Below are 12995 nucleotides of genomic sequence, written 5' to 3' on the forward strand. Positions count from 1 at the left end.
ATAAGCACTACCGCAGTTAGGTGGTAGAGTAATGAAAAAAAATGTAAAAAAAGAAAAAAGGAAAAAAAATAAACAGGAGTGTTTGTGTCTCGCATTTGCACACACACCATGGGTGCTGGGTTAAAAAAATAAGCACTACCGCAGTTAGGCGGTAGTGTGGAAAAAAAAGAAGAAAAATAAAGAAAAAAAAATAAACAGAAGTATCCCCCTTCCCCATTATATTCCCTTTTTGGTTTGTTGAAAAAAAGAAGAGAGACAAAAGAAGAAAAAAAAACAGGAGTGTTTGTGTCTCTCACTGTGTCTCACACTTGCACACACACCATGGGTGCTGGGGAAAAAAATAAGCACTGCCGCAGTTTGGCGGTAGTGTGGGGGTAAAGAAACAAAAAACAGAAAAAAAATAAACAGGAGTGTTAGAACAGGAGTTTCTGATCACACAGCATTGCCCTTTGATGTGAAGGGCACTGCTTGTCACTGGCCACCCGGGCGTTTTCCTATCTTCTTGGTGGTGGAAGCTAAATAAAGATTCATGCACTTTGTGTCTCTCACTGTGTCTCACACCTACACACACACACCACGGGTGCTGGGGAAAAGATAAGCACTACCGCAGATAGACGGTAGTGTGGGGGTTAATAAAAAAGAAAAAAGAAAAAAAGAAAGAAAAAAAAACAAACAGGGGATAAGGGCACTGCTTGTCACTGGCCACTTGGGCGTTTCCTAAAGAAATAAAAAAAACCAAAAAAAGTAGCATTTTGTGTCACTGGCTACTCCAGAAAGAAAAAATAATAAACAGGAGTGTTCCCCTCCAACTCTATTTTGATTTAATTCCTGCCTTCCCCCTCATTGTTTGATCACACAGCATTGCCCTTTGATGTGAAGGGCACTGCTTGTCACTGGTCACTCGGGTGTTTCCTTTCCAGAGCTGGATCAGTGTGAGTGTGTGCACATGCAAGGACTCTCCTCCTTGAAGGGGTCTGAGAGGAAGGGGACTGTCCCTGGACCAGCTGCCACCCAGGAAGGAAGGAGAAGAACAAGAAGAAGAGGAGGAAGGAGGAGGAGGCAGAGGCAGAAGGAGATGAGAGTTCTGAGTCCTGGGCCTACTTTTGGAGCTGCAGCCTGGGCCTCACCCAGGTCAAGGGAGTATTGCTGCTGACCTGAGGCTCACTCCCACTGCTGGTCTCTGGGACCCTGCCCGGACCTGCCTCAGCTGTTACTGCTTGGGGCCTGCCTCACTGCTGTTGCCTGGGACTCACCTTGGGGCCCCTCCCAGGACCTCCACCACTGCCGCTGCTGCTGCCTGGGACACAATTTTGGGGCTGCCTGGGACTTGCCTCGGGGACCCTCCCCAACAGGTCTGCACCCACTGCTGCGACCAAGGGCCTGCCTAGGAATTGCCTGAGGCCTGCCTCCAATGCTGAGGCCTGCCTCCACCACCACTGCCTGGGACTCACCTTGGGCCTCTCCCCACAACCTCCACCGCTGCTGCGACCTGAGGCCCACCTCCACCGCTGCTGCCCAGGACTAAATTTTGGGGCTGCCTGGGACTTGCCTTGGGGACACCTCCCCCAACAGGCCTGCCTCCAATGCTGTGACCAAGGGCCTACCTGGGACTCACTCTGGTGCTGCCTGGGACTTGCCTGAAGCCTGCCTCCACCACTGCTGCTGCCTGGGGACCTGACTGGACTCTTGTCAAGCCTGTGAAAGACAGCGAAGCAAGGTCGCGGGGCCCAGCCGCACCTAGGCCGGGTAGCCACTGCCTTGGGCTCGGCTGCTACAACCCCGCCTGCAACCGCAACCCCCTTCAGGCACCTGACGAAATGCCTGGGGTAAAGGCCTATCCCCACCCCAACATGACCATCGAGGCCTGCAGTAAGGCCATGGCTAGTGTGGTCAGCCCACTGGCCATCGCTGCTGCAGCCAGGATGTACGGGAAGGCCGTCTTTTTCCTGAAGACCGAGCAGGCGGTCCACCTGGCCATGGAGTGGGGTCTCACTGTGGACGGGACACATCTACCCGTCGACCCTCTGGAGGTTACTGCCGGCCAACTGGCAGGAGCTGGAGGCCAAAGTCTCGGCTCACCTAGGCCGCTGCACAAGACTGCTCCGAGTGCTATCTTACAGGAGCCGAGTGCTGGTCATAAACCAGCTGGTGGCCGCCATGCTGTGGTACCGGCTGGTCACTTTGGTCCCTCCTCCTGGCTTTGTCGCTGACATCCAGAGAACGTTGGTCGACTTCTTCTGGGACAAAAAGATGCACTGAGTCGCTGCGCAGGTTCTGAGTCTCCCTATAGAGGAGGGCGGTCAGTCGCTGGTGTGCGTCCGCACCCAGGTCGCGACCTTCTGCCTTCAGACCTTGCAGCGATACCTTTACGTCGAGCCTCCTCCTAGGTGGTGCGCCCTGGCAACGTATTTTTTCCGCCAGGTGCGTAACCTCAACTACGACACGCAGCTCCTGTTCATCGACCGTGACGGTTTGGAGGTCGCCCTCAAGGTGCTGCCTGTCTTTTACCAGGACCTGATCACTGTCTGGAACATGGTCGAATCGCGCCGCGCCTACCCTCCGGCAGGAGTAGCGGCTGTCGTCAGGGAGCCGTTGCTCAGGAATCCGCACCTCCGTGCTCGCGGGTTCGAGTGGCTGTCGGAGGGGAGGGCCGTGGTGGCGAGGGTTACCAGGGTCAGGGACGTGCTGGGTGCCAGGGGCCTGGGTTGGACGTTGCCGCAAGACATAGCGAGCAGGGCAGCGGTAGACGTCCGGTACGTGGCCACCGCCATCCGACGCCTTAAAACGGCGGTGCTCGGACCCGACGTAGTGTACCAGTTGGAGGACGCTCAGGTGGTTCAGCGGGATCCCGTCCACGCTCACCCCAGCCCAGACGGAATTTCACATTGGCCCCAAAGTCCCATACTTCCCGCGGGAGCCTGTGCCCTACAACCTGAGAAGTTTTACTCTTGTTTCCTTTCAGGGGGTGAAAAGGCGTGCCCTATACCGACTGCTGCTGCACACCGTCCACCTCTTCTCCCTCATCCACAGTCCGGACACGCCTTGGCGTGCCCATTTGCCACTGGGTGGTGGGGATCCCCAGTGGAGGGCCCTCTACGCGGGAGTCCTCCCCCTTTTCTCTCGGGGATCTGGGGTGGAGGGTGCTGCACGCAGCAGTCCCCTGCAACCGCAGATTGCGGTGGTTCACGGACTCCCAGCCCAACTGCTTGTTCTGTGGCGCTGTGGAGTCCGTGGACCATGTGTATATTGGGTGTGGGCGTTTGCACTCCCTCTTTGATTTTCTGAAAAACCTTCTCCTCTGCTTTTGGTTGCACTTCAGTCCCACGCTCCTGATCTTCGGGCACTCGGTGCGGAGGAGGGAGGGTAGGTCTGAGGACCTCCTCGTGGGTCTGCTCCTGGGCCTGGCCAAACTGGCCATAAACAGGTCCAGGCAGCGGACCGTGGAGGGGGTCATTAAGGCTGACTGCCTGCCCCTCTTCTGCGGTTACGTTAGAGCCTGGGTGTCCTTGGAGAAGGAATGCGCGGTTTCCACCAACACCCTGGAGTTGTTCAGGGAGAGGTGGGCGCCACAGGGAGTGGAGTGCATCATTTCCCCTTCCAACTCCATTTTGATTTAACCCTTGCCCTCCCCTTCACTCTCTGATCACAACGCATTGCCCTTTGATGTGAAGGACACTGCTTGTTCCTGGCCACTCCGGGTGTTTCCTTTCTTCCTGGTGGTGGAAACTGAATAAAGATTTGTACACCTTGTATCTTTCACTGTGTCCCACATCTGCACACATGCAACACGGGTGCTGGGGAATGAAAAGAGGGGGAAAAAAAATAATAAAAATAGGAGTGTCAGAGGTGCTGTTCAGACTAGGGACTGGCTCTGAGCTAACTGGTCAGCACCCTCCTCTAGCTTATCTCTCCACACTTCAGACTCTCTGCCTTTATCCCTGATGAAGGGCTTTTGCCCGAAACGTCGATTTCGCTGCTCCTTGGATGCTGCCTGAACTGCTGTGCTCTTCCAGCACCACTGATCCAGAATCTGGTTTCCAGCAGTCATTGTTTTAACCAGAGTCCATGTACTGTACATGTGTAAATAAAGGGTGACTTGGTGACCGTGTACTGGTCTACGTGGAGTTATTTCACATTTAAACATGTTCTTCAATTCCTTTCTCTATCGGTTTTAGCTAGCTACTCCTGAAATGTCCTGAACACACCCACCAGCTGGTTTCATAACAGTTTTGACCCTACTGTTGTTAGAATACTGAATGGATTCACAAACTCTTAAGATTAGATTAGATTACTTACAGTGTGGAAACAGGCCCTTCGGCCCAACAGGTCCACACCGACCCGCTGAAGCGCAACTCTCCCAGACCTCTACATTTACCCCTTACCTAACACTACGGGCAATTTAGCATGGCCAATTCACCTGACCCGCACATCTTTGGACTGTGGGAGGAAACCGGAGCAAACCCACACAGACACGGGGAGAACGTGCAAACTCCACACAGTCAGTCGCCTGAGTCGGGAATTGAACCCAGGTCTCAAGCGCTGTGAGGCAGCAGTGCTAACCACTGTGCCACCATGCCGCCCATTCGCCTGTACCTGTGTTTTGGCTTTTGCTGCTGTTTACCTGTTATTTACTTATCTATGCTACTTAACTCTGTGATCTGCCTGGATTGCTAGCAAGACAGTGCTTTTCACTGTGCCTCGGTACATGTGACAATAAATTCAATTCAATTCAATGCAAAATGTTGGGGAGCTGATGACCGCGTGGTGTTATCATTGGACTATTCATCACAAAACTCCGGTAATATCCTGGAGACCTGAGTTCAAATCCTGCCAGGGCAGATGGTGGAATTTGAATTCAATGGGGGTAGCACGGTGGTTAGTACTGCCGCCTCACAGCACCAGGGTCCCAGGTTCAATTCCAGCCTTGGGCGAGTGGCTGTGTGGAGTTTGCACATTGTCCTCATGTCTGCGTGGATTTTCCTCCTAGTGCTCTGGTTTCCTCCCAAAAAGATGTGCAGGTCAGGTGAATTGTCCATAGTGTTCGGTGCATTAGTCAGAGGGAAATGAGTCTGTGTGGGTTGCTCGTCAGAGGGTCGGTGTGGACTGGTTGGGCTGAAGGGCCTGTTTCCACACCGTGGCGAATCTAATCAAAATGCATCCTGGCTCCTTACCGCAAACATTTCAGCTAGTTCCAGCACCCTCTGGCTAAGGAGATTTATTGGTGAATATCATGGTCCTACAGGTTTATCCCTTCTTTTGGGCCAGACATTGTAGTTCAATCCTGCATATGAGTCACTTAGACTTCTCATTTCTAGCTATTTGCTCAGTCCAGGTCACAGAGCAATGCAACACTGAAACAAACCCTTCAGCCCAACCAGTCCATGTCCACCATAATCCCAAATCAAACTAGTCCCACCTCCAAACCTTTCCTTAACTGTGAATAAACATTGTAAATGTACCCCCATCCACCACTTCCTCTGGAAGGTCATTCCACACACGAGCCACAATCTGCGTAAAGAAAAAACGTACCCCTTGTCTCTTTCTCCTCTCACTTTAACAATATGTCCCCCCTTCAAATTGTGAAATCCCCCACCCTGGGGAAAAGCCATTCCCCTGATCTATACCCTTCATGAGTTTATAAACCTCTATAAGGTCACCCCTCAGCCTCCTACGATCCAGGGAAAGAAAGGTCCTAGCCTCTCCTTATATCTCTAACCCTCCATTCCCAGAAACATTCCAGTAAATTGTTTCTGAATTGTCTCCAGTTTAATAATATCCCTCCTATAAGCAGGTGAACAGAACCAGACAAAATACACCTTTAAATCACTCTCTTCTCACATAAAAAGATGCCCCCTTGCCTTTAAATCCTCCAACTTGAGGAAAAGACACCTGCACTTCACCCAATCGATACCTGTCATGATTTTATAAACCTCTATAAGGTCAGCCCTCCATTGAAAAACGTCCCATCTTATTCAGCCGTCTAATTATAACTCAAACCCTCCACTCCTGGCAACATCTGTTCTGAACCTTCTCTAGCTTAATGACATCCTTCCTATAACAGGGTGATCAGAACTGGACACAGTACTGCAGAAGAGGCCTCACCAACATCCTGTACAGCCTCAACATGACGTCCCAGCTCCTATACTCAAAGGTCTGAGTAACGAAGGCAAGTGTGCTAAACATCTTCACCACCCTGTGACACAAATGTCAAAGGATTATGCACTTGAACCCCGAGGTCTCCCCGTTCTATAACGCTACCCAGGCCCCTACTTTTAATGCTATATGTCTAGCCCTTGTTGGTTTTACCAAAATGCAATACCTCGGTTGATTTCCAGTTGACACTGCCTCTCTTTTTCCATCTGTGCTAACACTCTGAATGTGCTGATGTGTGAACACTCAGAATGTACTCAGTCTCTGCTATCATTTTGGATGCAGTTCCTGATGGACGGCTGCTCTGGGTCATGTGTATTTTGAAAAAAACACATGATTTCGAATTCATATGGTGTGGAAACAGGCCCTTTGACCCAACAAATCCATACCAACTCTCCGAACAGTAACCCACCCAAATCCATTCCCCGTTATTCTACGTTTATCTCTAATAAGTGCACCATCCCTGGACATTATGAGACAATTTAGCATGGCCAATCCACCCTAACCTGCACATCTCTGGGCACTATGAGACAATTTAGCACAGCCAATTCACCCTAACCTGCATATCCCTGGACACTATGAGACAATTTAGCGCGGCCAATCCACCCTAACCTGCACATCCCCAGACACTATGGGACAATTCAGCACAGCCAATCCATCCTAACCTGCACGTCCCTGAGCACTCTGGGACAATTTCGCGTGGCCAATCCACTCTAACCTGCACATCCCTGGGCACTATGGGACAATTTAGCGCAGCCAATCCACCCTAACCTGCACATCCCTGGGCACTATGGGACAATTTAGCGCGGCCAATCCACCCTAACCTGCACATCCCTGGGCACTATGGGACAATTTAGCGCGGCCAATCCACCCTAACCTGCACATCCCTGGGCACTATGGGACAATTTAGCACGGCCAATCCACCCTAACCTGCACATCGCTGGGCACTATGGACAATTTAGCGCGGCCAATCCACCCTAACCTGCACATCCCTGGGCACTATGGGACAAATTAGCACGGCCAATCCACCCTAACCTGCACATCCCTGGACACTGTGGGTCAATTTAGCGCGGCCAATCCACCCTAACCTGCACATCCCCAGACACTATGGGACAATTCAGCACAGCCAATCCATCCTAACCTGCACATCCCTGAGCACTATGGGACAATTTCGCGCCCAATCCACTCTAACCTGCACATTCCTGGGCACTATGGGACAATTTAGCACGGCCAATCCACTCTAACCTGCACATCCCTGGGCACTATGGGACAATTTAGCACGGCCAATCCACCCTAGCCTGCACATCCCTGGGCATTATGGGACAATTTAGCGCAGCCAATCCACCCTAACCTGCACATCCCTGGACACTATGGGACAATTTAGCACGGACAATCCACCCTAACCTGCACATCCCTGGGCACTAGGGACAATTTAGCGCGGCCAATCCACCCTAACCTGCACATCCCTGGGCACTATGGGACAATTTAGCACGGCCAATCCACCCTAACCTGCACATCCCTGGGCACTATGGGACAATTTAGCGCGGCCAATCCACCCTAACCTGCACATCCCTGGACACTATGGGACAATTTAGCACGGACAATCCACCCTAACCTGCACATCCCTGGGCACTAGGGACAATTTAGCGCGGCCAATCCACCCTAACCTGCACATCCCTGGACACTATGGGACAATTTAGCATGGCCAATCCACCCTAACCTGTACATCCCTGGACACTATGGGACAATTTAGCATGGCCAATCCACCCTAACCGCACATCTTTGGACTGCGAGAGTAAACCAGAGCACCCGGAGGAAACCCACACAGACGCGTGGAGAATGTGCAAACTCCACACAGACAGTCGCCTGAGGCTGGAATTGAACCCGGGTCCCTGGTGCTGTGAGGCAACAGTAATAACCACTGAGATGTCGTGTCTCCCCATTCACTGAAGTTCCTTTTTTGCCTGAGGTATCGATCACTCCCATGTTTCTGCTCAAATGTCATAAGCAACATGGAGTAGTGCTGACAGTAGGGTCAGCAGGATGTTGATGATTCTCGGAGAGCATGACTGTTTCGGTAGAAGGAGAATCTCTTGAGTTTTGAGATTTTTGGGATTCATCGTAAGAATAAGAGCGAGGTAAGGGAGGTATTCCAGCTGGAATATCTCTACAACACTGGAGAATATTTTCAGACAAAGTGTCACAGAAAAAAGTCAGATGGGTTGAGGGGTGGAAGATGATGTTTAATTTAGATAAATGCAAGGTGCTGTATTTTGGGAACGCAAATTAGAACAGGACTTATACACTTAGTGGTCAGGTCAGAGGGAGAGTTGCTGAACAAAGAGACCTTGGAGTGCAGGTTCATAGCTCCTTGAAAGTAGAGAGGCAGGTAGATAGGATAGTGAAGAAGGCGTTTGGTATGCTTTCCTTTATTGGTCAGAGTATTGAGTACAGGAGTTGGGAGGTCATTTATTGAGTACAGGAGTTGGGAGGTCATGTTGTGGCTGTACAGGACATTCGGTGAAGCCACTTTTGGAATACTGCTTTCAGTTCTGGTCTCCCTGCTATTGGAAAGTTGTTTAATTTGAAAGGGTGCAGAAAAGATCGACAAGGATGTTGTCAGTGTTGGAGGATTTGAGCTGTAGAGTGAGATTGAATAGGCTGGGGCTGTTTTCCGTGGAGCGTCGGAGGCTGAAGGCTGACTTTATAGAGGTTTATAAAATCATGAGGGGCATGGTTAGGGTAAATAGACAAAGTCTTTTTCCCCAAGCATCAGTGAGTTCAAAACTAGAGGACATAGGTTTAAGGTGAGAGGGGAAAGGTTTAAAAAGGACCTAAGGGGCAACATTTTCACACAGAGGGTGGTGCATGTACAGAATAAGCTGCCAGAGGAAGTGGTGGAGGCTGGTAGAATGACAACATCTAAAAGGCATCTGGGTGGGTATATGAACAGGAAGGGTTTAGGTGGATATGGGCCAAGTGCTGGCAAATGGGGCTAGAGTAAATGAGGATATCCGATCAGCATGGACGAGTCAGCCCGAAGGGTCTGTTTCCGTGTCGTACATCTCTATAAGTCTAAATGAGGCTAGATTAATTCAGGAGATGTGGTTGGCATGGATGAGTCGGACCTCTTCCAGTGCTGTATTGTTCCTTGTTCTTTGTATATACGCTTAAGATAGGGTGGGACGAGGAAAACATGATTGGTGGAGGTGGAGCCCATAGAGAGAGAGAGAGAGTGAGAGAGAGAGAGAGAGTGAGAGAGAGAAAACAATTGGACAGACAAAGGAATAAATAATGGTCAGCCTGGGAGAATCAGTAGCTGCTAATGGAGACCTTTAGTGGCTGACAATGGGATTGTGTGTGGTAGCAGTCCTTGTGATGACAAGGCCTGGTGTGCGAAGGTTGGCGTAAGGACATCGGAAAAGGTGCGCAGACCTTGAAATTATTGAACTTGACATTGAATCCTGAAAGCTGCAGGGTCCACCAAGCGGAAAATGAGGTGTTCTTCCAGCTTGCTGAGTTTCACTGCAGGAAACCTGAGGCCGAGGTGTGGGCCAGGGACACGGAGATGTGTGGTAAAGTGACATGCAACATGAATCTCAGATGCGATCAGTTCCAAGGACCTAAAATGTTGATTCTGTTTCCCTCTCTCTGTCTCTCTTTCTCTCTCCATAGATGCTACCGGACCCTGCTGATTTTCTCCAGCAATTTCTGTTGTTGTGGTACTGTTCGCCGAGCTGGAAGTTTTTGCTGCAAACGTTTCGTTCCCTGGCTAGGGAACATCATCAGTGCTATTGGAGCCTCCTGTGAAGCGCTGCTGTGATGTTTCTTCCGGTATTTATAGTGGTTTGTTCTTGCCGCTTCTGGGTGTCAGTTTCAGCTGTAGTGGTTTATATATGGGGTCCAGGTCGATGTGTCTGTTAATGGAGTTTGTGGATGAATGCCATGCCTCTAGGAATTCCCTGGCTGTTCTCTGTCTGGCTTGTCCTCTGATGGTAGTGTTTTCCCAGTCAAATTCATATTCCTGGTTGTCTGAGTGTATGGCTACTAGGGATAGCTGGTCGTGTCATTTTGTGGCTAGCTGATGTTCATGGATGCGGATTGTTAGCTGTCTTCCTGTTTGTCCTATATAGTGTTTTGTGCAGTCCTTGCATGGTATTTTGTAAACTACGTTAGTTTGGCTCGTGCTGGCTATTGGGTCCTTTGTTCTAGTGAGTTGTTGTCTGAGTGTGGAAGTTGGCTTGTGTGCTGTTATGAGTCCTAAGGGTCGCAGTAGTCTGGCTGTCAGTTCTGAGACGCTCCTGACGTATGGTAGTGTGGCTAGTCCTTTTTTTAAACTACTACAGCTGAAACTGACACCCGGAAGCGGCAAGAACAAACCACTATAAATACTGGAAGAAACATCACAGCAGCGCTTCACAGGAGGCTCCAATAGCACTGATGATGTTCCCTAGCCAGGGAACGAAACGTTTGCAGCAAAAACTTCCAGCTCGGCGAACAGAACCACAACAACGGACACCCGAGCTACAAATCTTCAACCAGACTTTAAGCAATTTCTGTTTTTGTTTCTGACATCCAGCATCCACAATGTTTTAGGATTGTTTTTATCGAGAGGGTACAATGCAGTTTCAATGAGATACCTGGCATTGGGTAGATAGGGAAACTGGTGAAGTTGTTGTTGATGCCGTGTGGTTGGAGGGTCCCAAGGTGGAAGATGAAGCATTCTTCCTCCAGGCATTGGATGACTAGAGTTTGGTGGTGTAGGAGGTCCAGGACTTGCATGTCCTTGGTGGAGTGGGAGGGGGAATTGAAGTAGCCGGCCACAGGACAAGGGGTTTATTTGGTGCATGTGTCCCAGAGATGTTCTCGGAAATGTTGTGCGAGTTGGCACCCTATTTCCCTGATGTAGAGGAGACCATCTAGATGAGGTGATTGGATGTGCAGGAAAATCTCTGCTGGATGTGGAAGGATCCTTTGGTGCCTTGGATGGGGATGAGCAGGGAAGTGTGGATGCAGATTTTACACCTCTTGCAGTGGCAAGGAAAGGTGCCGGGTGTGGAGGGTGGGTTGGTGGAGTATGTGGACCTAACGAAGGAGTGGCAGAGGGAAAGGTCGCTGTGGAACACTGATAGGGGTGGGGAGGGAAATATATATCCCTGGTGGTGGAGTCTGGTTGCAGGTGGGGGAAATGGCAGAGGATAATGTCATATATCTGAAGGTTGGTGGGGTGAAAGGTGAGGACCAGGGGTGTTCTGTTCTTGTGGTGGTTGCAGGGGTGGGGCTCAAGTGCAGAGGCGCGGTAAGTGGAGGAGATGCACTGGAGGGCATTATTGATCATGTGGATGGGGAAATTGTGGTCCTGGAAAAAGGAGGCCATCTGGGATTTTGCCAGTGTGGAATTTTAAGGTAACAAGAGTAAGATTTAAAAAGGTCACGAGGGGCAATTTGTTTACATAGAGAGTTGTTCGTGAGTGAAATGAACTTCCAGAGGAAGTGGTGAATGCCAATGCAATTGTTACATTTGAAAGGTGCTTGCATAGGTACATGAATAAGCAATGGGGAGCGATATGGAGAGATATGGGCCAAGCGCAGGACTAGTTTAATTTGGGAGTATGATTGGCATGGTCTGTTTTGTACCATGATTTTATGCTTGAAATGTTGCAGGAATGGGACATTTTGCACACAAGATATTGTGTCTAGGGATTGAAGTGTCTAAAGTGATGGGAGATGGATTAACTATAAGGTGACAAAGGGGAGCCAGTATTGGACTGGGGTGGGCAAAGTTAAAAAAATCACACAACACCAGGTTATAGTCCAACAGGTTCATTTGGAAGCACTAGCCTTTGGAGCGCTGATCATTCTGAGCTGTCTGAGTTGAGAAGTCACCTTTTTTGTAAAACCTTAAGTTATCTTTGGAATGTGACTTGGAAGAAGTTCTGGGATTTAAATATTAATGAATCAAAGCTTGCAACCCATTCTAAAAGATGAAAGACTTAACAGCAATCTAGATTTGTTCAATATATCGTATCAGTTGCATGACACTGTTATCTTGTGCTAAAAATTCATGTCTAATAAACCTGTTGGACTATAACCTGGTGTTTGTGATTTTTAACTGTAAGTTGTTAAAGTTAGACAGTGGTATTTGCGTCAAGAAGTTGGAGGACTCGATACAAACCAAAGCTACTGAAGAGTATTTGGAGATGAGAATGAAATAGTCCCCTGGGCACTCCAAGATCTCCAAAAGTTTCTGCATGATACCAACTGTGTGGGAATTAGATAGATCATTACCCAACCACCCAGATATTGCTGATTGCTATTGGATCACTGGCTTGGAATTGAAATTTTTGATGGAAAAGAAATGGTGAGGTAGATTGATAGACCCCGGCTTGTTGACATACACATTTTTCATTTTTAAGCATTTCCATGCCCATAAATGTTGGAACGTGAGGAAGTAGACTTGAACAGAGAGAGGAATTGCTGAGCAGGACTGGCGCAGGAGGTGCAGAGCAGAGGAGCTGCAGCACTGCCGCTGGCAGGAGGGTGTAATTACAGTGCGACGTGTTTACCAGAAGGATGCTTCATGTAAACACGTCACGTGGTATTCACACCCTCCTGCCAGTGGCGGTGCTGCATCCCCTCTGGTGTTGCAGCTGCCAGCAGAGAGGCTGCAGCACCACCGCTGACGGGAAGATGTAATTACAGCTTATGTGTTTTTGTCTTCTCAGCAGAGGGACTGCAGCACTGCCATTGACAGGAGGGTGTAATTACAGCATGACACATGCTTTTCCACCTCTCAGCAGAGGGGCTACAGCACTGCTGCTGGCAGGAGGGTGTAATTACAGTGT

Source organism: Hemiscyllium ocellatum, chromosome 44 (genome assembly GCF_020745735.1).
Source record: "Hemiscyllium ocellatum isolate sHemOce1 chromosome 44, sHemOce1.pat.X.cur, whole genome shotgun sequence".
In the NCBI taxonomy this organism is placed as follows: Eukaryota; Metazoa; Chordata; class Chondrichthyes; order Orectolobiformes; family Hemiscylliidae; genus Hemiscyllium; species Hemiscyllium ocellatum.